The sequence below is a fragment of the Mixophyes fleayi genome, chromosome 10 (assembly GCF_038048845.1).
Source record: "Mixophyes fleayi isolate aMixFle1 chromosome 10, aMixFle1.hap1, whole genome shotgun sequence".
Lineage (NCBI taxonomy): Eukaryota > Metazoa > Chordata > Amphibia > Anura > Limnodynastidae > Mixophyes > Mixophyes fleayi.
In genome coordinates, this window is record NC_134411.1 from 4,357,458 (window position 1) to 4,380,439 (window position 22,982).

The 22,982-nt window shown below is 41.1% G+C and overlaps 1 protein-coding gene and 1 long non-coding RNA gene across 3 annotated transcripts in view; one reads left to right on the forward strand and one right to left on the reverse strand.

Moving 5' to 3' along the window:
* The window catches only part of MACROD1 (mono-ADP ribosylhydrolase 1), a 505,697-nt gene that overhangs the window by 124,843 nt on the left and 357,872 nt on the right, over nucleotides 1-22,982 (forward strand). The gene's annotated exons all lie outside the window — the stretch shown is intronic.
* LOC142103352 (uncharacterized) lies at nucleotides 1,236-8,274 on the reverse strand. The gene is made up of 3 exons (XR_012679332.1): nucleotides 8,252-8,274; nucleotides 1,773-1,837; nucleotides 1,236-1,599 (listed from the first exon to the last, which is right to left on the reverse strand). It is a non-coding gene; the product is annotated as an uncharacterized LOC142103352 (long non-coding RNA).

Genomic DNA, 22,982 nt, shown 5'->3' on the forward strand with positions numbered 1-22,982 from the left:
TCAGGAGCAGGGCCCTCTTTCCTTGTGTGCTCCATCTATTGTTCCTTCACCCTCTGTACCTCTTGGCCTGCTTCACAAGCCCTGTTTTCCCTGTCTTCTTAAGCTTTGGCTTTCTTCTCGCTGATTTCTACCATCCCTTTCACTATCTGTCCCAGATATAATCTGATTTGCTTTACCCTGTCACCTGTGTTTGTATACATTTTTGTATCATGTTGTGTCTTGGTTCTGTTTTCTGCATATGTAATGTACAGCACTGCGGACCCTTTGTGGCCCCTTATAAGTCAAAGATAATAATTCCTCTGTATATCTATGTCCTATTTAGTACTCACTGTCTACCTATCTACCCCCACCTTCCAGTTTTATATACTTTTCTATTGTCATGTAGATATTATGACCTGTTATTGATATTCCTTTGTTACTATACTACTAGAATATTAACCTTTACCATTTTGCCTCTACATACATCCATCACCATCAGCCACTGTAGTCCCCAATCACACCACTCTGGACATAAAAACCTAGATGAGTCCAGCCAGTACTCCATGGAAATGAACGGCTAAGTGTTACCTTTTGTATATAGCGCTTTTGAGGGCAGGCCAATGTATTTGTAGTACAAGCTACTTATATATGCTGTGCATAGGTGTACCCATGTACTGTATTCACTGAGCAGCTGTCTGTGGACTTGAAAATAAAACTAATTGATTGCATCAAAGCAGGAGAGACAAAAGAGAAATCTAAATGCTTGAATCTTGGAAATGTCATTGTTAGGAACATCATTAGGAAATGGAAGTTAAGGGTAACTGATGAAGTCGAGGCAAAATCTGGAAAACCCAGAAAAAGAGCTGACAGACCTGCTTGTAAACGGGTCAAATATCATCATCATCATCATCATCATCATCATCAGGTTTGGGGCAGCACAGTGGCCTAGTGGTTAGCACTTCTGCCTCACAGCACTGGGGTCATGAGTTTGATTCCCGACCATGGCCTTATCTGTGTGGAGTTTGTATGCTCTCCCTGTGTTTGCGTGGGTTTCCTCCGGGTGCTCCGGTTTCCTCCCACACTCCAAAAACATACTGGAAGGTTAATTGGCTGCTATCAAAATTGACCCTAAATTCTGTCTGTGTGTGAGTGTGTGTCTGTATTAGGGAATTTAGACTGTAAGCTCCAATGGGGCAGGGACTGATGTGAATGAGTTCTCTGTACAGCGCTGCGGACATAGTGGTGCTATATAAATAAATGATGATGATCATCATTTATTTAAAAGGCTCCTGCGTCACTATAAAGGAACAGTTGACATTGAAGTAGAGGTCTCCAGGTCCACAGTACAGTGTTGCTTCAAAGACTTGTCAAAAGGAAACCTTCCCTACGAACTCATTACAAAAGTGAACACATTAAGTGTGTAAAATACTTGAATAAGCTAGAAAAAGTGTGAATAAACTGCCGTGAATGGGTGAAACAAATGTATTTTTCTGGTGAAAATCACAGAAAATACATTTGGAGTAAAACAGGTGAATCATTTGAAGACTAGTACACTTTGCAGACTGTGACGCTTTAGCGTGGAACTATTGTGTGGCAGTCTCTGACAGAAGAAACATTGACCTGTGGAAGGAAGAATAGTTTCAATTAAATATAAACAAATCCTATAAATGGATGTCCCAGTGTATGCAAAATAATTGGAAAGCAGACAATGTGTTGGTTATTTCAGCAAAATAACAATCCAAAAGATCTCAAAATCAACCATGAACTGCTTACAGGAATCATGAAGTACTTACAGGAATGAAAGTTGAATGGTTTAGAATGGCCTTCACAGTCCCCAGACTTGAATATTATTGACAATCTGTGGGGAGACTTCAAACATTCAGTGCATTCCATATGACCTAAGAATATTTCTGTGCTGGAAGAGTTCTGCAAGGCAGAGTGACAAACAAATCCCTAATAGAAAGACCCTCTAGCCAGATACAATAAACATTTGGGAGCTGTGATTTCTGTCCTGAACAGGGTGCTAAAAATGTAAAAAATAACCTATTCCCTGACTTTTTTCTCAATCAGTTAAATTCAGCAAATAAACATTAAAATGTGAAGATTTGTTTAAGTTTGTACTCAGCAAATTGTGTGTTATCTTCTTTTCCCTTAGAGATTCAAAAACAACTAAAATATTTTTCTTTGTTGAAAAATAAAAATATGTCAAAAGGAAATGCTGGTTTATTTGGTGGCGTTCCTTGATAAGCCTGCAATAAAGGCCTACATAGGCGCGTTTGAAAAAACAATCAGATTCTAGCTATCATTTATTTAGCACATTCTACAGAATGATAGCTAGAATCTGATTGGTTGCTATTGGCAACAGTTCCACTTTTCAAACCTGCCGGAAAACTCTCAGCTTGATACATTTACCCCATGCTGTGGTACAGCTGCAGGGTCTATATGAGGATTGTACCTCTCAATTAAAGAGTACTAAACCCCCAAAATTATTTTTATCCAAATCAGGTATTGCTCTGAATACCATGTTATTCAAATTATGGATGGATTGTGCATTTTTCAAACATTCATTTGTTTCCCTGAAATACAAAAACCTGATTAACGCAGGCATACTGTTTTATCTGTACTGTAATCTTCTGCTTGATTTCTTTCCACAATTTATCCCACAAAGCTGACCCCGTTTGATCTTCCAAACTGCTTATTATAATTCGAGGATTAAGACCTTACCTATCAGGAGGATAAAAGAAAAACTATACCAATCTATAGGTGTGCATCAAATTTATATGCTTTATACCACGATAACAGAGTCTATTAATAATTGAATTATACAGTATGTAAAGTCAATAAAGAAAACAGCTTGTTAATTTGTAAAATGTAGAATAATGTACTTTACTAATGTCTAATACATTGGAAAGAGAAGCTGAAATATCATAGTGATGCAATGGTTTATTGCTAAAAAGAAAATATAAAAACACATACAAGAGCTTTGTATTTATATTTGTTTTAAGGTGTTTTCACACTCGTATTTTTCAAGTTATCACTTTTTTTAATCACTTTTCTAGCTTCACATACACTCATGCCCAATTTTATAGTGCTTTATTCACAGCTAAAAACTAACAGCTCCCCGCTTATAATGAGCAATTAAAATTTTCTACATTCATTTGGAGAGCTTTAGTACTGAACGCCTTTAACATGTGTACAGAACGCTACTGTCAGCGTTTTAAATCCCATTTATGCGATTGAAGTGCATGTGTAACATCCTTTCTGTTTTACTCGTAGAAATTAATTATTTAAATTTAGACCATTTACAGGTGCTTTTTAAATGCAAACCAATCAACTGTCCCAATCCTATATATTTCAGTAAACTTCCTTGCTCCCTAACGAGTATTTCTTCCTGGAGTCCTTAAACACCTATGGGAGATGCAAGGTGGACTTATTCGACCTGTCACATATATCAGTGCGTTAGATTGGGCGCCCTCCTTGACCAAAATGTTGACTTGGACATTATTTAAGATAGCAGTCCATGCTGAACCTTCTTCTGCTTTATAGTGTACAGCGGCGGTTCCCAAACTGTGCGCCGCGGCTCCCAGGGGTGCCGCGGCGCTGTCTCAGGGGTGCCGTGGGCCAGCCATGAAAAAAACAGACAGAAACACTTACCAATCTGCGCGGCGCCAGGACCCAGCAGCCTCCTCTCTCACGCAGCTGTCATATCAGTGACAGAGGAGAGTTACAGCGTGACAGGGGGGGGGACAGAGGAGAGTGACAGCGTGACAGGAGGGGGACAGAGGAGAGTGATAGCGTGACAGGAGAGGGACAGAGGAGAGTGACAGCGTGACAGGAGGGGGACAGAGGAGAGTGACAGCGTGACAGGAGGGGGACAGAGGAGAGTGACAGCGTGACAGGGGGGGGGACAGAGGAGAGTGATAGCGTGACAGGAGAGGGACAGAGGAGAGTGACAGCGTGACAGGAGGGGGACAGAGGAGAGTGATAGCGTGACAGGAGGGGGACAGAGGAGAGTGATAGCGTGACAGGGGGGGGGACAGAGGAGAGTGATAGCGTGACAGGAGAGGGACAGAGGAGAGTGACAGCGTGACAGGGGGGGGACAGAGGAGAGTGACGGGGGGGACCAGGGCCGGATTTCCCGCTAGGCAACCTAGGCAACTGCCTAGGGCCTAGCGGTCCCCAGAGGGCCCAGTCAGGACTGGCGGTGAGCGGGGTAGGCAAGGCGGAGAAGTGCTCCCCTCCGCCTGCCATACTTCTCTGTCTGCCGACATAGTAAAAGAGACTGCGGCCGGAAACAGACTTTAAAAAAAAAAAAAAAAAACAGTCACGTGATCGCATGATAGGTCCCGGCAGTCTCTCCTCTTCATTCAGGGGAAACAGAGAGGAGGAGAGACTGCTGGGACCTGTCATGCGATCACGTGACTGTTTTTTTGTTTTTTTTAAAGTCTGTTTCCGGCCACTGTGTGAGGACTAACCGAGGAGCTGCGTGGTGGAGAAAAAAGAAGACAGGAAGACAAGAAGACCAGAAGACAGAAAAGTGGAATACAAAAGAGAAAAAGACAGGTAAGTAAAACGGAGGCACATAGTGTGAGGTGATAATGAAGGGGCACAGAGGTGACACAGTGAGAGGGACACAGAGGTGACACAGTGAGAGGGACACAGAGGTGACACAGTGAGAGGGACACAGAGGTGACACAGTGAGAGGGACACAGAGGTGACACAGTGAGAGGGACACAGAGGTGACACAATGAGAGGGCACAGATGTGATACAGTGAGGGGGAACAGAGGTGACAGTGAGAGGGCACAAAGGTGATATTTTGAAGGGACAAAAGTGGCAATAAATGGGCACAGTGTGATGATTGAGGGACAAAAGTGACAAGGGCACATCCTTGGATTTATGCGCATTATTTTTGCAAACAACTTAATTTAATATTTAATATTTCTGTTCTGACTTAAATACTTATTAGGTTGTTTTGACCCAACTACTTAAAAAAACAGGACTGCTCGGTAATTATTTAGGGGTGCCTTTTTCTGCAGCAGGGTGGCCTTGCTCTGTTCACATGTTAGGTACGCCCCCAAAGAGGCAAGCCACACCCCCACCTCCTTTGGCGGCGTGCCGCCGCGCAGCGGCGGCACATGCTTTCACATCTTCTTAACTATAGGGGTATATGGTAGGCTGCAAAAATATAGTGCTATGGATTGTTTCAGGGAGGGGGCCCAAAAACAGTATCCTGCCTAGGGCCTTATGAGGTCTAAATCCGGCTCTGGGGGGGACAGAGGAGAGTGACAGCATGACAGGAGAGGGGCAGAGGAGAGTGACAGCATGACAGGAGAGGGGCAGAGGAGAGTGACAGCATGACAGGAGGGGGACAGAGGAGAGTGACAGGAGGGGGACAGAGGAGAGTGACAGGAGGGGGACAGAGGAGAGTGACAGCATGACAGGAGGGGGACAGAGGAGAGTGACAGCGTGACAGGAGGGGACAGCGTGGCAAAGGAGCTGGGACAGCGTGAGAGAGGGCAGAGGAGGGGGACAGAGGGCAGAGGAGCTGGGACAGCGTGACAGAGGGCAGAGGAGCTGGGACAGCGTGACAGAGGGCAGAGGAGCTGGGACAGCGTGACAGAGGGCAGAGGAGGGAAACAGGGCAGAGGAGCTAGGACAGCGTGACAGAGGGCAGAGTAGCTGGGACAGCTTGACAGAGGGCAGAGGAGGGGGACAGCGTGAGAGAGGGCAGAGGAGGGGGACAGAGGGCAGAGGAACTGGGACAGCGTGACAGAGGGCAGAGGAGGGGGACAGCGTGACAGATGGCAGAGGAGGGGAACAGCAAGGCAGATGAGCTGGGACAGCGTGACAGAGGGCAGAGGAGGGGGACAGTGGGGAGAGGAGGAGGACAGCGTGAGAGGGGCAGAGGAGGGGGGACAGCGTGAGAGAGGGCAGAGTGTCTGGATGCAGTGGGGGCAGAGTGTCTGGATGCAGAGGGGGCATTTTTGCATACAACTAAATAAGCATTTCTGTCCTGACCTAAATACTTATTACAATTTTTTGACCCAACTACTTCTAAAACAGGACTGCTCGGTAATTATATTGGAGGGGTGCCTTAAAAAAATTATGATGACTCTAAGGGTGCCACGAACTGCAAAAGTTTGGGAACCACTGGTGTACAGTGTAATCTGTACTTATCAGAATCTTTAAAATCTAACCATTGGGACTATATTGAGCAAAATTCCTCAAAACAGTCTCCATCTGCTTGAGTAATGTCTTCATTATTCATATAGAAATCAATTCTCGCAAACCATTGGCAGTTCTGCCTTTGCCTCATTGTTTAGAAGTTTCAATAGCAAGTTTGCGTCACTTGGTAAAGAAATCTTGGATAAAGTAAGAATCCGGAATGCAGGATAATTTGGCACCTCTTCTTCCACTATATATCCATTGAGAATTGTACAACATTATAAGAAAGGGACAAATTGCATTGTTATCATGTATTACATTCAGTCATACCTGTTTTTATTTATTTATTTAAGGGATAGATGAGCCTAGTTTTTAAAAAAGTTTTTTGTCCCCCTTTACCCTAGAGTGGACTATATTTGGTATTTTTCCCAAAAATCAGAAAATTACTATGGGTAGTAGAAAATTGTTATTAGCCATCAGTGTGGCAGCACATACAACTATACTAGACACCTGGCCCCCCCGGGATTCTCCCCCTATAAAACTGTTTAAAGAAAAGCTTTCTCTTTAGAATGGAGTGGGTGGAATTGTCACTGGGTAAGGAGGTAAAAACGGAACATGGGAAAGTTATATTGATACCCTACAATTAACCACGAGGAAACAGCCAATGAGTAAGCTGAGGAATGCTATTTGTTGGATTATTGTATGAGCACATTGATATCCATAATAAGTTGTTTATTAGTCTCAATGAATATTTGATTCAATTGTATCATATCAGTCTTCTACAGAGGTTTTATTGAACTTTTTTGATAACTTCCAGTGTTTAAGCTGATATTTTTATTTCCTTTGCACTATTGTAAAACATCTGATTGATGTCATGATTTTAGTATGTGTAAAAGGGTGGTGTGCGGCATAACGGTGCTGAGTACACCGACAAGATTTACCCCGACATCTTCAGTCCGGACGGCTGCTTACTGAGGAGGATCCATGACAACTCTTCTGTGAACCTACTTCAACCAATCCTGATGAAGGAAGATGTCCGGGGTGATTTGATGACGTCAGTGACATAGGCAAAGCTGTTAATGCGCTCTTAAGGGGGTAATGTGAGTATGCGGCTGTGTACAATGTGCTTTAGAAAGGGTTGTACATTGTACACAGCCACATACTCAAATTACCCCCTTAAGAGCAGCGTTAACAGTGTCGCCTATGTCACTGGTGTCAAGTCGCGCCGGCGTCTTCCTTCAGCGGGATTGTTTGAAGTCGGTTCACAGAAGAGTCGCCATGGATCCTCGTCGGGAAGCAGCCATCCGTATATATATATATATACACACAGAGAGAGAGAGAGAGAGAGAGAGAGAGAGGCTTATAATGCTCAGTGTTAATACTGATTGAAATATATAAGGACTTTTTCTTCTGGTCTTATATTGGACTAAGTGCTAAGCACTTGTTCCTCAGTAAGGACATCTAGTGCATTTGTGACAGCGGGTATGTAATGCCTGAAGTCTTGGAGTGGACCAGTCAGAACTAAGACCTCAGTCCCATTGAAAGCCTATGAGGTTTGTGTATGGTAGGGAATTTAGACTGTAAGCCCCAATGGGGCAGGGACTGATGTGAATGAGTTCTCTGTACAGCGCTGCGGAATCAGTGGCGCTATATAAATAAATGGTGATAATGATGAGGTGTGCATAGGAGATTACCTAACATTTCGATAAAACTTGAACTTTTTTTGCAGGAAGAGTGGAATAGCGTTGCAGAGTCCAGGGGGTCTGATTCATTAAGACACGCAAAACGAACGTAACTTCAGGTTTTGTTTTGTAAGCACACATAAATTTGGCATATGCAAGTTTGTATTCAACAAGAAGTGGATTGGGAGAAAGGTCTCCTGTTGATTACGGGTCTAGGCACGCTCTACTCTGACAGAAAACACACTGCAGAATACGTCCAATTCATATGTGGAATATAAAATCCCATCAGACTGCACAGAAAAAAAATATGCAAACTAAAGAAAAATGTTGTCCAGCGCTCAAAACAGTATATAAATCACTGTGTGTCAGCATATATATAAAGGAGAATGTTGTGCACAATATAGCTATATTGAGGTAAGCTCACCTGCCAACGTCACGGCATCTCCTGTGGGTGAGAAAAAAAATGTATTCAATTAATGTCACCTGTTAATAAGTCATTAATGACAAAACATTAAAAAAAAATCTTCATATTTTTCTTTTTCCATAAGATACATTTATTAGGATGTTATTAATGTCTTCTTTACATAAAAATGCATTTTTACACTTGCTGCTGATTGCAAACACATGTTCTAGCATGTGTACGCATCCATCATCACTATCACTCGGCAGTGACACCTGCCTGTAGCTGGTGCAAGCGATATGACAGAACTACACGTACCTTTGAGATTCCCAAAGCTTATATCAGACACTGTGTGCGTTCAAGCTCGGCACGCCTTTATTGTACATTGACTACACTCATATGCCCAGTCCCCTCCCTGTTCCGCCCATGAAATTGTAGGCTGTCGTAAGGACCCTCTGCACTTGAAGATGAATTAGATGTTGCTGGCATATAGTCCCATTCTGGGCATCCTCCGTCAAATTTTACGCAAATTGCGGCACGTATCAGCATTTGCATTCCTTAATGAATCAGACCCCAGGTGTGCAAAGCTGATAGAGACTTATTCAAAAAGACTTGCTGCTATAATTAAATGTGCAAAATGTGCTTCCACAAAATATTTATTTAGGGGATGTGCACAATTGTGCTATAAGGTTTAGGTAGGCTTCTTAGTTTACACTTCTTTTTCCTAAAAATGTATTATTTATTTTTCACTTGAATTTTGTTGGTTGCAAGGTCACATTAAGGGGGGAATTCAATCCCCCCCAGAGTATCTCCGCGCTAAACCTATTGCCATTATTATGGTACATTTAACCCACCTTTCTGCTTGCAGCCCCAGGAGCTGCAAGCAAAATGCCAGCATTGAAATTACCGTAATAACAGTATTTAAGCGCACTATTACCGTAATAACAGTAATAGTGCGCAGGTCACGTTACTTTTTACAGTAGCGCGGCCAATTGAGCCCCCCATAAATGTGGAAAAAGATCTGACGTGATTTATCTTGTTTTCAGGCTTTACTTGACTAACACCTGCAATTTCAATAAGGGTTTGTAAACTGGTTATATCCACTCTACATGTGACAACATCCAGATGTCTGTTTCTTTCTTTTTTCTAGTGAGTCTAAAAGTGTTTCACTATTCAACTTAATTGTAGTTTTCCTATGTTTGTATTACTGTGTGTTTTTTTTTTATTTACTCGTTTATTTGCAAATATTGAATTATTAAATTATTTTCTAACGTAAAAATGTGAATGGAATTTGGATACAGAGTATAATCATATGGAGCAGTAATACAGTGTAATGCATAAACATTTCCAAGGACAAGATCAGACTGTCTTTTGGAGTAAAATCAATATTACAGCTTATCATTTTCCCCAAGTAGTTATTCTCCAGTTCTGAAAATCATTAAAAGTAGAAACTTATTTAAGATCAGACAGAGGAAAACACTAGCTCTTGTTATCCTTCTGCTGCTTATTAGGAAATAAACCTAGTCACAGCCTCGTCAACAGACAAGCGCACACGGTAATTAATTTCCCTGTAGTGATGTTTCTCTATCTATCAGAATTGATTAGCGTGCTGACACATAGTTAAAGCAAAAAAAAAAAAAAAAATATTGTTTATTTGGGATGTTTATATGGGAGATGCGAGATGCGTTCTTTATCTGGACATGTTTCAACCTGCTGGTCGGAATTACAGAACAGCCAGAGATGGCCAGAAAAGGTCACATCTGACCTGCTGCTAGCATATTTACAGAGTGCTGACTGCACATTTGTCTGCCTGGTCTGTTTTCATGTCACATGCAGTAGATGTAACACTAGCTACAAAGCCGCCGAATGCAGCGTCCGTCGTCTCCCGCAGAAGTTTCTACACCACATAAAATGGTGTCTCAAGCTGTATAAAGAAAGGAGTTCTGAGCCTCTGTTTTTTTGATGATAATGTTACATCCTGATATTTAATGGCAAATATAATATTTTCTCTCTCCCAAGAGATTGTGGAGGAAAAGAATAAAACGAATGGGTAGGAGTGACTTAATGACACCATTTGCGTAATCAGGAGGGCAAGGCACATGATGATGTGGATGACACTACAGGCTCGTCCAGGAGCTCTCCCAGACATTCCCAGAGAGTTGGCAACTCATGTATATAATATAGTAAAATCACACACGAACTCCATACGTGTGTGTATATATAATGCCCCTATGTGCCATTGTATAGTCTCAGAATGTCACTATAGCAGCCCCATACTCAGGATATGTGTTCCTTCCTCTCCATGCTACTTCCTTGTACACCAGGCATCAACTCTTTGTCCTAAACAGCAGTGTTAAGTTGCAGCACTTTAATTGATTACAACAGCAGCTCTTTCTAGTCCAGTACACATACTTGTCCATTCTCCCACAATGTAGAGGAGACTCCTGATTTAGTGAAGTTGGTGAGATGGGAGCCTTGGTGACGTGATTGTATATTGAAGGGCATAAACCCACATTCATGAAGGTTTAGTGTCCAATAGATGCACACTTTTGGACATAGATATTTGCACAGTATAAAATGGGCGATTTCAGCCAAACTAACTAACTTCTTGGTGTTACTATATCTTAAATTAATCACTGTGTTTGTGTACATGAGATTCTGTGTGCCAACAACATAGCCAAGTGTACATCCCCTATTATAATAACACTGTTTGTAGGTGCACCTGAGAGGAAATGGTTATTTAACGAGGAGCGGCCATGGGTTCACCTACCCAACAAATTTAAAGTGAACATTAATACTTCTGGTTTGCTGCCTGGTTGTGCTATCCGTTATTAAACCTTCGTTCTGTAATAACCTTCCTGACCTCTATCCCTGTAGTCCTCAGTAACTGGGCCTGAATCCATGTCATATATTATACCAGTGGTTGTCAAATTGCAAGTGGTGGGGCTCTCCCTTATTGCTGGTAAGGCCCTCTGACTAATAAGTCATCTACAGGCTAAGGTGGAATGGACAAAGGGGGTGTACAAATAGCTGAATGATGTGTCATACATAGAGAAAGGTGTGTTCTACTAGATATATGTATAAGGCCCTCTAGACAACCAGTGGTTTAAGCTCTGTAACCACCAATGTTGCAAACTGAATTATTAAAATCAAAGAAGATTGACTGACTGTACAACTGCTCATAACTAGCAATTTCATTGGTTATCACCTATATTGTTTGAGAAAAGTAGGACAGTTTCAATGAGAATCTATACAGCTACTGCACTACTAGTGTAATCCCGCTTTTATTATATGCATTTGTGGCAGTGGCGGATCCAGGGGGGGGCGATCGCCCCCCCCGCCCCCCCCTAGCAGGGGCTTGCTGCCGGCGGCTGCACACTATGTGCAGATCCGTTCAGCAGAGAGAGTTAGGGAGAGAGTCCTGCCCAACTGCTCTGATTGACACAATCAGAGCAGCCGGGCAGGACTCTCTCCCTAACTCTCTCTGCTGAACGGATCTGCACATAGTGTGCAGCTGTCAGCAGCCTTAGGTGTCAAAAAGGGGGCGGGGCTAAATCCCCCCCCCCCCCCCTAAATCGCCCCCGGTACAATTAACTTCTGGATCCGCCCCTGATTTGTGGAGAATAGAATATGCTCTGTTTCTCAGAACTATGAAATAGAGCATATTATATATCTTGCTACCAGTAATGTAAGCTTAAAGAATATGGCCCTCCATCCCCAAGAGATTGGGCAGCGCTGCCTATGGCAGTTACAGGACTTAGAAGAGACTTTTATAATTAAAGCCATTTCTATTGATTGTTTGTCTACATCTAGTTCAATACTACATGCAATAACTAAGGTTTGACACACCAATCCAGTCATTGTTGTGTTCGGTTTAACCGTGGATGAAGAAACAGAATTTCCTTTTCCTTCTGTTGAATCAGTCTAGAAATGAAGCAGACTCCACTGTCAGCTTGTTCTGTTTTATGGTTTCCAACGCACCATATTTCACGTAAAGGTTTTGCACATCAGTACAGCATCTCCTCACGGGAGCAGGAGGTCAGCAGACAAATTCCTTGCCAAAGGTTTGCAGTATCCTATAAATCTCTGCCCATATGGCCCCGAATTTGACATTTGGTAAGGTCTTATCTCCCATGTTCAGCTGCTGAAGGCAACAAATCCTTGTATTAAAGTGACACTCAATGTAGCTAATAAAATAACTTTTTTTTTTTTTACAAGTGTTAAAGCTGTACAGCTAGATAGCCATGGGAGTTATTTCTGTTCAACACTTTTTTAAATGGCTGCCGAGTGGTATGTGAGTGGGAGGACCAATCAGATACTGTAATAGCCATGCTAACACAGAGATTGTAGCCTTTTTTTCTAGATTTTGGCCAGGTATGTGAGATGAACTACAGAGTCCCAAGAAAGATGGCTGCAGGATTCATCCCTGAGACTCTGATTAATGGCTCCCTCAGTCGGGTGAATCTTTCACCCTTCTTGGGCATGCTACTTTAATTTACTATTCTGAATATTTTACAAATAGTGAGGGATTGGGACAGCACGGTGGTTTAGTGGTTAGCACTTCTGCCTTACAGCACTGTGGTCATGAGTTCAATTCCCGACCATGGCCTTATCTGTGAGGAGTTTGTATGTTCTCCCCCGTGTTTGCGTGGGTTTCCTCCCACACTCCAAAAATATACTGGCAGGTTAATTGGCTGCTAACAAAAAATTTACCCTAGTCTGTGTGTATTAGGGAATTTAGACTGTAAGCCCCAATGGGGCAGGTACTGATGTGAATGAGTTCTCTGTACAGCGATGTGGAATTAGTGGCGCTATATAAATAAATGGTGATGATGATGACTGTTTTGGTAGGAATTCTATAACATTGAAAGAAGCAGAAAGTGGGGGTAAACTGTCTTAAAATTGGTGATATATTGCTTCAAGTTTAACCATATATTCATTCAAAACTTTAGGTTAAATTGGTGGAAGAAGATTGAATTTAGCGCAGTGTGTCTCTGGAACGTCCTCGGAGACACATTGCACCGATGTTATGGCAGGAATCTCAACTCATTTTTCGGTGCACTTTTATTTCTACCGTAATGACTGGCAATGTGCAAAGCTGGACAACAGTTATAAAAACAAATTATGTCTATTTTCGTATTTCACCTTTATAGAACCCCCACTGTGTTACAAACGTAACAAGCCTTATTATTCAGTAATAATCGAGTAACAATTATATCTCTTATGTATAGTGGATTACTCAATGTTATGTATAATGTGTTGCCTTGTTCCTAACTACCTCTCTCGGGGAACTTTTGTTTTGCTAAGAAATAGTATTTCCTTTTCCAAGATCTGCTAAAATAATTCTTCCAAGATAGGTGTAGAGATACCACGGTTGGTACCTTCTAGTAGTTTACCTAATCACTTGGGAACAGCACCAAAAGGATGAAATAATGGTGGGTTTTATTGACAACTCACACTAAATGTTAACATCAGCTCCAATATACAGCCAAGTGTTTACCCCAAAATTTGCAATAGCCGCTATAATGTCCGTGCTGTAAGTCTGCAGAATTAACAAGGTATTAACAACAGGCGTTGGCAATCAAGCAGTTCCCAGTGTCACGCAGTATGTAGACGCCAAGTCTTTAGTTTTCATCTAGTAGCAGGTAATAGCTCCGTGTCTCACAGCTTGGATACTGTATCATACCCATCAATGTGTTTGCATCCCATCTATACCCATAACCTTGCAATCATGTCTATGGGCAAACAGCATGGCGCCATGATGCCTGGACTGACATTGTGGTATATTTATCAGATCTGTTTTCAAACAATAGGGTTAACTGAAAACATAATGTAATTACCTCCCCAACCCATACACACTGCAAAATCCAGTGATTGAACAATGTATCCCACAGTCACCCACCTGCAAGCATAAATAATAAAGAGACTCCAATAAATTAAATAACATACAAAAGAATATACTTTTTCATTCATTTAAGGATCCAATATTAGATGTTTTGTTATAAAAGAATGTCTAGCATTATCAGTTCAGTTAAGGGTATAATTAAAGTCAGGATTGTCAATAAATAGGGTAATAATCAGGTGTGCAGTAACAGAATGCTATAAAACCCAACCCCCCCTCCATAAACCTTCACTACCAAAGACTGGTCTTCACCACACAGGTTTGTGAAAGCATGCCGACCAAAGGAGATTTCTGAGGAACTCCGAAAAATAGTTGTCAATGCTCATCAGACAGGAAAAGGTTACAAAAATCAATTTATAAAAACTTGTGGCTTCACCAGTTCACCATAAGATAGTGTACAAGTGTAGAAAATTCAACACCATTGTTACTCTTCCCAGGAGTGATCATCCAACAGAAATCCCTCCAAGAGCATGGCATATAATATTCCGGGAGATCACAAAGAACCCCAGGGTAACGTCATAGGATCTGTCTCTCTTCCACTGCCATGTCAGAAATTCATAACATTTAAAGGGTTCACAAACGTTCTAGCACCACTGTAGCCAGCCTGCATGATGGAAAAGACTTGCTTAAGTCTTTTAAGGATGCCCCTGACTAGAACCTTTCACAGGCCAGCCTGAAATAAGGGACTTGGTTAGCTTGGGAATATGTTAAAGGTCAGGGAAAAGTGTGTTATGTTGCAGAAGATATTGTTATCTGTGCAGAGCAATAGTGTGAAGTGTGGGATAAGCAGGAGGAAACTGCACTATTGGGCACTGCCCCACTGTATGAGTGTCATCCAAGATACAGGTGGAGCAAGAGTAACAAATGGCATGTAGCAAAATAAGCACCTGGGTACATGCTCTAGCGTAAGGAACCATCGGAGCCATGCAGCTGGGTCCTGTCCTGCGCTTACTCTAATTAAAGCAGCATAACTGTATTCCATCCTGCAAGCTGACCTGAATATCAGTGGGTTATTCATTATTGTACCAAACAAACTGCTCTTGTTGTTATTATGAACTTAGTAGCCAACATCTGTGTAGTTATAAAGAACACAAGTAATGGTATTTAAGAGGACCCGGAGATTTGATTCGTTGCTTCTTCTCTGGGCTCAAATCATTTTCTTTTTCTTTTATGTGCTATTCGTTCCCGATTGGATCGCACAAAAGTTCAGTATACAGTGCGGGGTGAAATTGCATGGAGATAAATGTAATGCGGATCATTTGATTGTAAACTTGCAGTTGGTAACATGTGCAGTCTGAATTCTTCTCTCTGTGATCGCAGAACATGCTGCACTAGTAATCTCTCTGGGGTAAGCCAGGAGTAGTGGTGCACAGCTCCATGGAACATGCCGTTCCTTATACAGCAGATGCACTAGTCCTTCTGTAATAGGCCTTACATGATTGCAGTTGACGTCATCTCTCTTTTCTCCATTTCCTTCTCTCTGGAGCTCTTCTCTGCTTGCCTCTCGGCAGCAGACTGAAACCATGGCACACGGGAGGGCTATATAATAGTCGTCGCGTGGGCACAGACCATTTGAAGTTTTGTGGGCGAGGCGAACCAATCCCCGTGGTTCCAAAAATTAAAGTGGCCGGAGGTGAGCCCTGATTGGCTCACTGTGCCAGCCACTAATTGGCTGTCAGCGAATTGGAAGTCCCGGGGAACCCTAGATAAAAAGAAGATTCACCTGCCTTCTGCTGCTCAGGTGACTCCACTGCCGAGCGCCTCACACTTCAGTCACACTCGAGCCAGGGGGACTTTAACTCCCAGCATTCCTAGCAATGCAGGTTCAGATGCAAGGCCAGAGTATAGTAGGAAATGCAGGGAAGTAAATCCTTCATTTATAGAAAGCAGGGGTGAATTTATAATATAATAAGTACCATTTTATGGTCATTTTTCATAAAAAAAAACAACTTTAGGACACAAGTATGATCTGGGGATTAATTATTGGAATATACACACAAAATTACTTAGATAAAATCACAATACATAAATTAAACAAGTGGACAGGGTTTAATACATTTTAGTAAAGTGCCTGATCAGTTAAAAGCATAATTACAGACTCTCCCAAGTAATTCATTTCAGGGAGAAACTGCAAGAAAAATCTAATAAATGTGTATCTTGCTCGACCAATGGTGGTTCCTAGTACTGCCCATGGTTGGGTGGTACAAGACTTGTCCCTTTGTTCGAGCAGGACACCCATTTATTAGATCTTTCTTGCTGATTCTCCCTGAAATTATTTTTGCAATTATGTTGCATTGTCAGTGAATCCACTTAACCTGCCATCTAATTTTGCCTATATGTGTGAGTGTCACAAAATAGATTTTCAAACTGTACCAACTTTATTTTTACCTGTGAAATATGGAAAAGAGGAGACTTTATATAAAGCCGCCCATGCGTATAAACCTTAAGGTAGCAGATGTAGACAAAAAAAGAAAAGATTGTTGCACAAGGAATAGGACCAACCTCACTCAAAATGGATCTCAATATATATCAGACATATCTATGAGCGGGTGCTCTTCCAATATAAATTGAACAATATCAACAAAAAGGCCGAAGTGAGGTCAGGCCCAAACGCAGGATTTGCAGAGAGGAGTTTCCCCACCACACCGCCAGTGGGCGTGACCAACATGCATGGGGGCGTAGCTATAATTTTAGAGAGTGTTTGGCTGCTCTCCAACTCTCCCTATCCCCATAATATACATGGACAATGCTGCGTGCACTATTGTTAGGTGCCTGCAGCTCTCTCTTTTCAAGCAGAGCCATGTGAAGCGGGGCAGGGTCCAGTCACTTAAATTACACAGTGCCCCAGGCTTGCAGGGGGGTTTCCAGGCACTAGGAACCACCCTAGGTTTGCCTATGGAGGTCTAAGTATATAGACAGAAGGCACTCCAGTCCACTGGTTAGTAATTAACAAATAAAACTTCTTACATAAATAACATTGGTTTTCTCATTAATTTGCCTTTATTCCAGCGACCAGATAGCAGATGTAGGTAACAGCCCCATCTTTTCTTCCTGTTTCATCAGTGGTCTAACATATTTGCTTTGCCGTAGCTCAGTTTCTGCCTCTGACCTACCAAATAAGTTGTACCTATTGGCACAGCAGATATGTTTTCACAATGAATTTAAATCTCTTAAGAACATTCCTGCAGAACTATGTGCAGTGTTTTCACACCATGGTATTATACTATACGGTATTATACTGCAGTGACGTCAGAGGGCAGCAGTATGTTCTCTGTCTGAGAGACTGCAATGGGAGATTTATACATGAGCTACTAGGAGCGCAAGGGTCACATCTCCTGAGATAACAATGTGATTCAGAATTCCACAGAGAATAGAACGTCATTAAACGCTCGACTGAGCCAACTGCAGGATGCAGATTATTAAGGTCAGACATTCACATTGCTCACGTTACTAAACTGTTGCAGAGAGGAGAAGGCATTTTACGCCCTCTGATATCAGTGTCACTTTTATTTTAGTGATAGTAAACCATTATTAATCCTTCTGGACACAATAGCAACATTATAACATTCATTGTGTTACCACTATGAAATCAGTGGTACTCTAATACACGGACACACTCTCTATGTAATGTATTCATCCCCTTATGTTTTTCATTTAATTTGATTGTTTTTGGAATCATTATCGATTTATTTGGATATTTCTACCATTGATTAACATACAGTACTCTGTGGTGTCAAATTGCAAAGAAAACCCCAATAGATATTTGTTAGCAATACACACACTAATATAATTACTAACCGGCGGTTCTGAAGCGCCGCTGATTCTCAGTGCTTTGTAGTCATTTTTTAAATGGTAGTAAAGACAAACTCCATCGGGTTTTGTCTTTAATAGAATTACTGTTTTAGGAAAATGACTGCAAAGTGCCAAGAATCTTTGGTTCATCTGTACCGCAGCTTATCATCATCATCATCAACATTTATTTATATAGCGCCAGCAGATTCCGTAGCGCTTAACAATTGGGAAAAAACATTAATTAGACAATACTGGGTAATACATACAGACAGAGAGGTAAGAGAACCCTGCTCGCAAGCTTCCAATCTATAGGACAATAGGAGTTTGAAACACAGGGGCGTGTTCTACATCATATTATTATTAAATATACCCCCAAGAGTGCTAGTGCATCCAGGATCGACACCTTATAAAAACGACTATTTTCTTATTTAATTGCAAATACAAATCAGACAATTTATTGTGAAAGCATTTTGCCCCCCTTTGCTTAGCTATACCTAAACTAACCTGGGAATGATCAATCTTCTTCAGCGGTTATCACATAATTATTGGAAGTTCATATGTGTAAAATTATAGTGTTTCGATTGTTTTTAAAATGTTTGTGAGCGGACCTACAGTTGGATAGTGCATTTCCAGACAAGAGCTTCATCGTGAATTTTGAAGAACATTCAGAACCATTTCATATCCGAGAAAAGGTTATTGAAAAGCCCCAATCCGTGGAAGGATAGAAGATTTCCAAGTCTTTTAATATCGGCATTGTTAAGTCTCTCATAAAGAAATGGAAAGCATATGGCACAACAGTGAATTTTGTAGAACAGGCCGTCCTCTGAGCATCCGTTCTAGAGGGGCACATGTTAGAGAGGCCACCAGCAGGCCCTTGGCAACTCCAACAGCGTTACAGTCTTACATGGCAGAGATGGGAGAAACTGTGGTCATTAAGAGAATAATAACCCAAGTACCTCTCTAATCTGGATATAAAATCTTCAGGAAAAGCATTTAATATATTCACAAAGATTTGGAATATTGATTTAATTGCTACATATGTTATCTAGAGTTCAAACATTTGTTTTTAAATAGGATGTCTGCAGACAAGAGATGGATGGCAGGTAAGTTTCTCTCATCTGTATGCACTACTGTGACAACCTGGCAGTGTTGTAAAGATACATATGATATGAGAATATTTTCTTGTGAATAGATCTAACCAAGTTTCTGGCTGAAGGAAAATGCCTGCACAGAATGATAAATAAAGGCCAGACAGAAAAACAGTTGGGTTTTCCCATGTTTTTGCTTTGTTTATGTACCATATTTTGTTTGTTCCAGAGGGCTTGTTTAATGTACCTAATATATTTCGACATCAATGAAATACTTACATGGCCTGAAAGCTCTCACAGAGCACTCCTCTCCCTCCTCCTCTGCCTGCGGCTTCTTCCCCTGGAAGGTGCTTCAGTACGCGGAGAAGAGACAATAAATGAAAGATTCATCATGAATCACTGGGCTTGATTAAAATGCTTTGTTAACAAAGCATCAGCCTGAGTGCTTCATTATAACTACGGTTGCACAGTATTTTAAATTTTAAAGGGGAACTAAAGATAATGCTGTTACATATGTTATACAAAATAACAATGAAAATTAGTCTGTTAATCCATGTCTTTTTTTTTTTATGTACTGTAATAAACTAATGCCACACAGACGCTTTGTATTGTACTGTAGAGAACACAATGCTTATAAGCTCTTGTATTCCTGCAGAGAATAATGTATTTTTTTTATGCTTTTGGTCTATTACCACCGTCCTGAGATGGTAATAGCAGAACAAGTATCACGGCGGTACAAGTATTACAGCGACACTTGTTACATAGGCTTACAGAGTCCGGTGAATTTTACCGCGGACAGGCTAAATAACTCTTTTCATATTTTGGCAATATGGCTATTCACCCATTTCTAAATATACCCAATAGTATGACCAAAGAGGGCAGGAGATTACAGAGAAGAGAAGGGAATTTGCTTAATATTGCCAGCTTCTAATCTAACCAGCATGAAGGCAGTGAGTGTAGGTCATACTGTCCCAAAATTCTGGCTTTGGTAGTTGGTTTGGCAGATAAGGGCGTGGCTTATACATATTATTGGGTGTTTCCTAAAATATCTCGGTTTCTAAATTGTAAATGTTGGAAGGTAAGAATTTGAGTTGACTTCAAATCTGTTAAAATAGTTTTTGTTTTTCTGCCCAGAGGGCCAAGTACAAAGACCAATAACTCCAGAGTATATATTGGGTCACAAACTAGTTTGTACCTGAATGATTTAGCCCACTAAATGAATGGAAATTATATAAATGCCATGGGACAGCACGGTGGCTTAGTGGTTAGCATTTCTGCCTCACAGCACTGGGGTCATGAGTTTGATTCACAACCATGGCCTTATCTGTGTGAAGTTTGTATGTTCTCCCCGTGTTTGCGTGGGTTTCCTCTGGATGCTCCGGTTTCCTCCCACACTCCAAAAACATACTGGTAGGTTAATTGGTTGCTATCAAAATTGAACCTAGTCTCTGTGTGTGTGTGTGTGTGTGTGTGTGTGTGTGTGTGTGTGTGTGTGTATGTATGTTAGGGAATTTAGACTGTGAGCTCCAATGGGACTGATGTGAATGAGTTCTCTGTACAGCGCTGCGGAATCAGTGGCGCTATATAAATAAATGGTGATGATGATGAATATATTGCTTTCCAAGTAGCAGGGCTTACTCTGCATCTCACTGATCTAACTGGCTATTTTGCTGATATATTCAGAATCAGGACTGGATACATAATTAGTCCTATAAGACCTATGACTGTAGCAGCCTGCAGGACTCGGACACTCCAGCCAGAACACTCCTATCCTATCTCACTGTCGTTCATTCATAGTTAAATGTTTTTTGTACAATGGAAATATATATAATCAGTGTTTTAATTCTATTATCTATGTAAAGGCAATTTAAATTTAAATAGCTTCAATGTAAAAATAATAAATGTATCACACAGAAATAATTCTTCTTTGATTTTCTTAGAGAAGTAATCCTGACAATTTACACTTGCACCTGTCCAGTACATTAACTAAATAGGAAAAAATAAATTAATGTTTATTGAAGATTATTTTATTAAATACGAAAATGTAGTTCTAGGACATCAATGTCCATCAATACATTACCTCTGGTCACCAGCAAGGTATCCCTAGAAATCGTTTATAGTGTTGGCAACTATGCTTAGAACTTTTAGAAATACAAAATCCTTCATATATTAAGTTGTGAAATTATTTGGGGACGTTACAAAATTATTAAAGTAAAAGTTATAATATTAAAGTATGCCTATTCTTTTTGCTAAATATTTTTACAATTTTTTTTCCCAGCATTAACAAGTTATCACCTATTAATTAGCTCATGTTTAAAAGTAATGCAGAATGGCAAACCTCATTACCAGTAAAGACTAGCCAACCTAGTAATCCACTTGTTAGACAGTTCCAATGTAGACAGTATTATTATATCACCAATCATGTACACATGATAATTAGGTCGATAATTCAAATATACACAGTATTATTAGGTGAACAATATCCCTAAATCTAACCATATAATATTGTCTAGATTCAAATTGGTGACCTAATAGTACTGTCTACATTTCAGTTGACCTAATAATCCTGTTGACCATGTGAATTGTCGACCTAATCCTAATGTTTTTGACTTCCTGAATTTCGACCAAATGAATGTCTAGCCGTTGAGCGCATACCGTGCCAGCAGCTGTGACCCAGATCCTCCTTTATAGGCAAAACAAGAAGCTTAATTTTGACATACCCTCTCTCCTTTTCATTGAGAGCCCATAAGTGAAATCTAAGTAGGGAGGGGGGAGGGGGGGGTGTCCCACACAGTCCCACACAGTCCCACACAGTCCCACACAGTCCCACACAGTCCTGTGTACATTTAGAAGCCATCCTTTTGCAGGAAAGTCATAAGGTGGTTCCCTGGCCTATAGAACAAGAAGGCCAATCCATGCACCTTTTATTTAGGCCCACTCAAGAATTCTGTTCTTATTGTTTCTGGCATCAACTGCTTTGGTAAGGACTGCCGGATCACTATATGTTCCTTCTAGTAACAAGGGTACCCGTGCAGGGCTATACACTAAGGTACTACAGATCCATATAATGTATCAAACTTAGCCATTAATGCATAACTCAGAACTGGGTGTGCAGGGAGAAGAGGCAGAGAATTGAGCGGCTTAGGACACCCAAGAGGCTGGGCCATCAACCTATGAGCTCTTTTCTATATAGATTGCATACTATAAATGAGAGGAAGATAGATATTTAAAATTAATAGAATTTCTGCCATAAGTACCGTGTATAGTAATGCAGTACTCTAGTGTTCTGTGTGCAGGTTTGGGCACAGATGGTGACTGTCCTGACTTCACATTCTAACACTACATACAGTATGGACCACTCAGCACTGTGAAAGCATACTGCCCTCAGTGCACATATAAAGAGCGGTTTTATTTAGTGTTATAGGACCCTACACACAGTGTGTGTGAATGTGTCTGACACAGGGTCCAGTAATTAGTGATAGCGTGGTCCTGTTATCTTTAAATGGATATAGTTTGCATCAAAGACCTCAGTAGTTCACAGCTGTCAACTATACTTGTTTTAGTAAGAAACTCTCTACAAACATTTTTATTGATTTCAACTGAATTGATTTCATGTTGCAAAACTGCTTTATACTATATTATATATAAATTCTGATTTATTGAAATGGAATAGTGGAGAAGTATTTAGGGCTCATTCAGGCGAGTGTATTCACAGAATTTGCTGGCGCCATGTTCCAAACACTCCGCTGTTCAGACAGGCGGACATATAATCTGCTAGTGAGTCCTTTTACTGTCACCCACAGCTTCTACTGCTGCTCGTATGGAAGCCGTTATCCGTGATCCTAGTGGCTGCATGCCTCTGTTCTTCATATGAGCAGCAGCATAAACTGCAGGTCACAGCAAAATGCCAAAAACATTTTCAGAGCAGTTTCCTCCTGTCACATTTAGTTTAAAGCACAGCAAATTCTCTAAA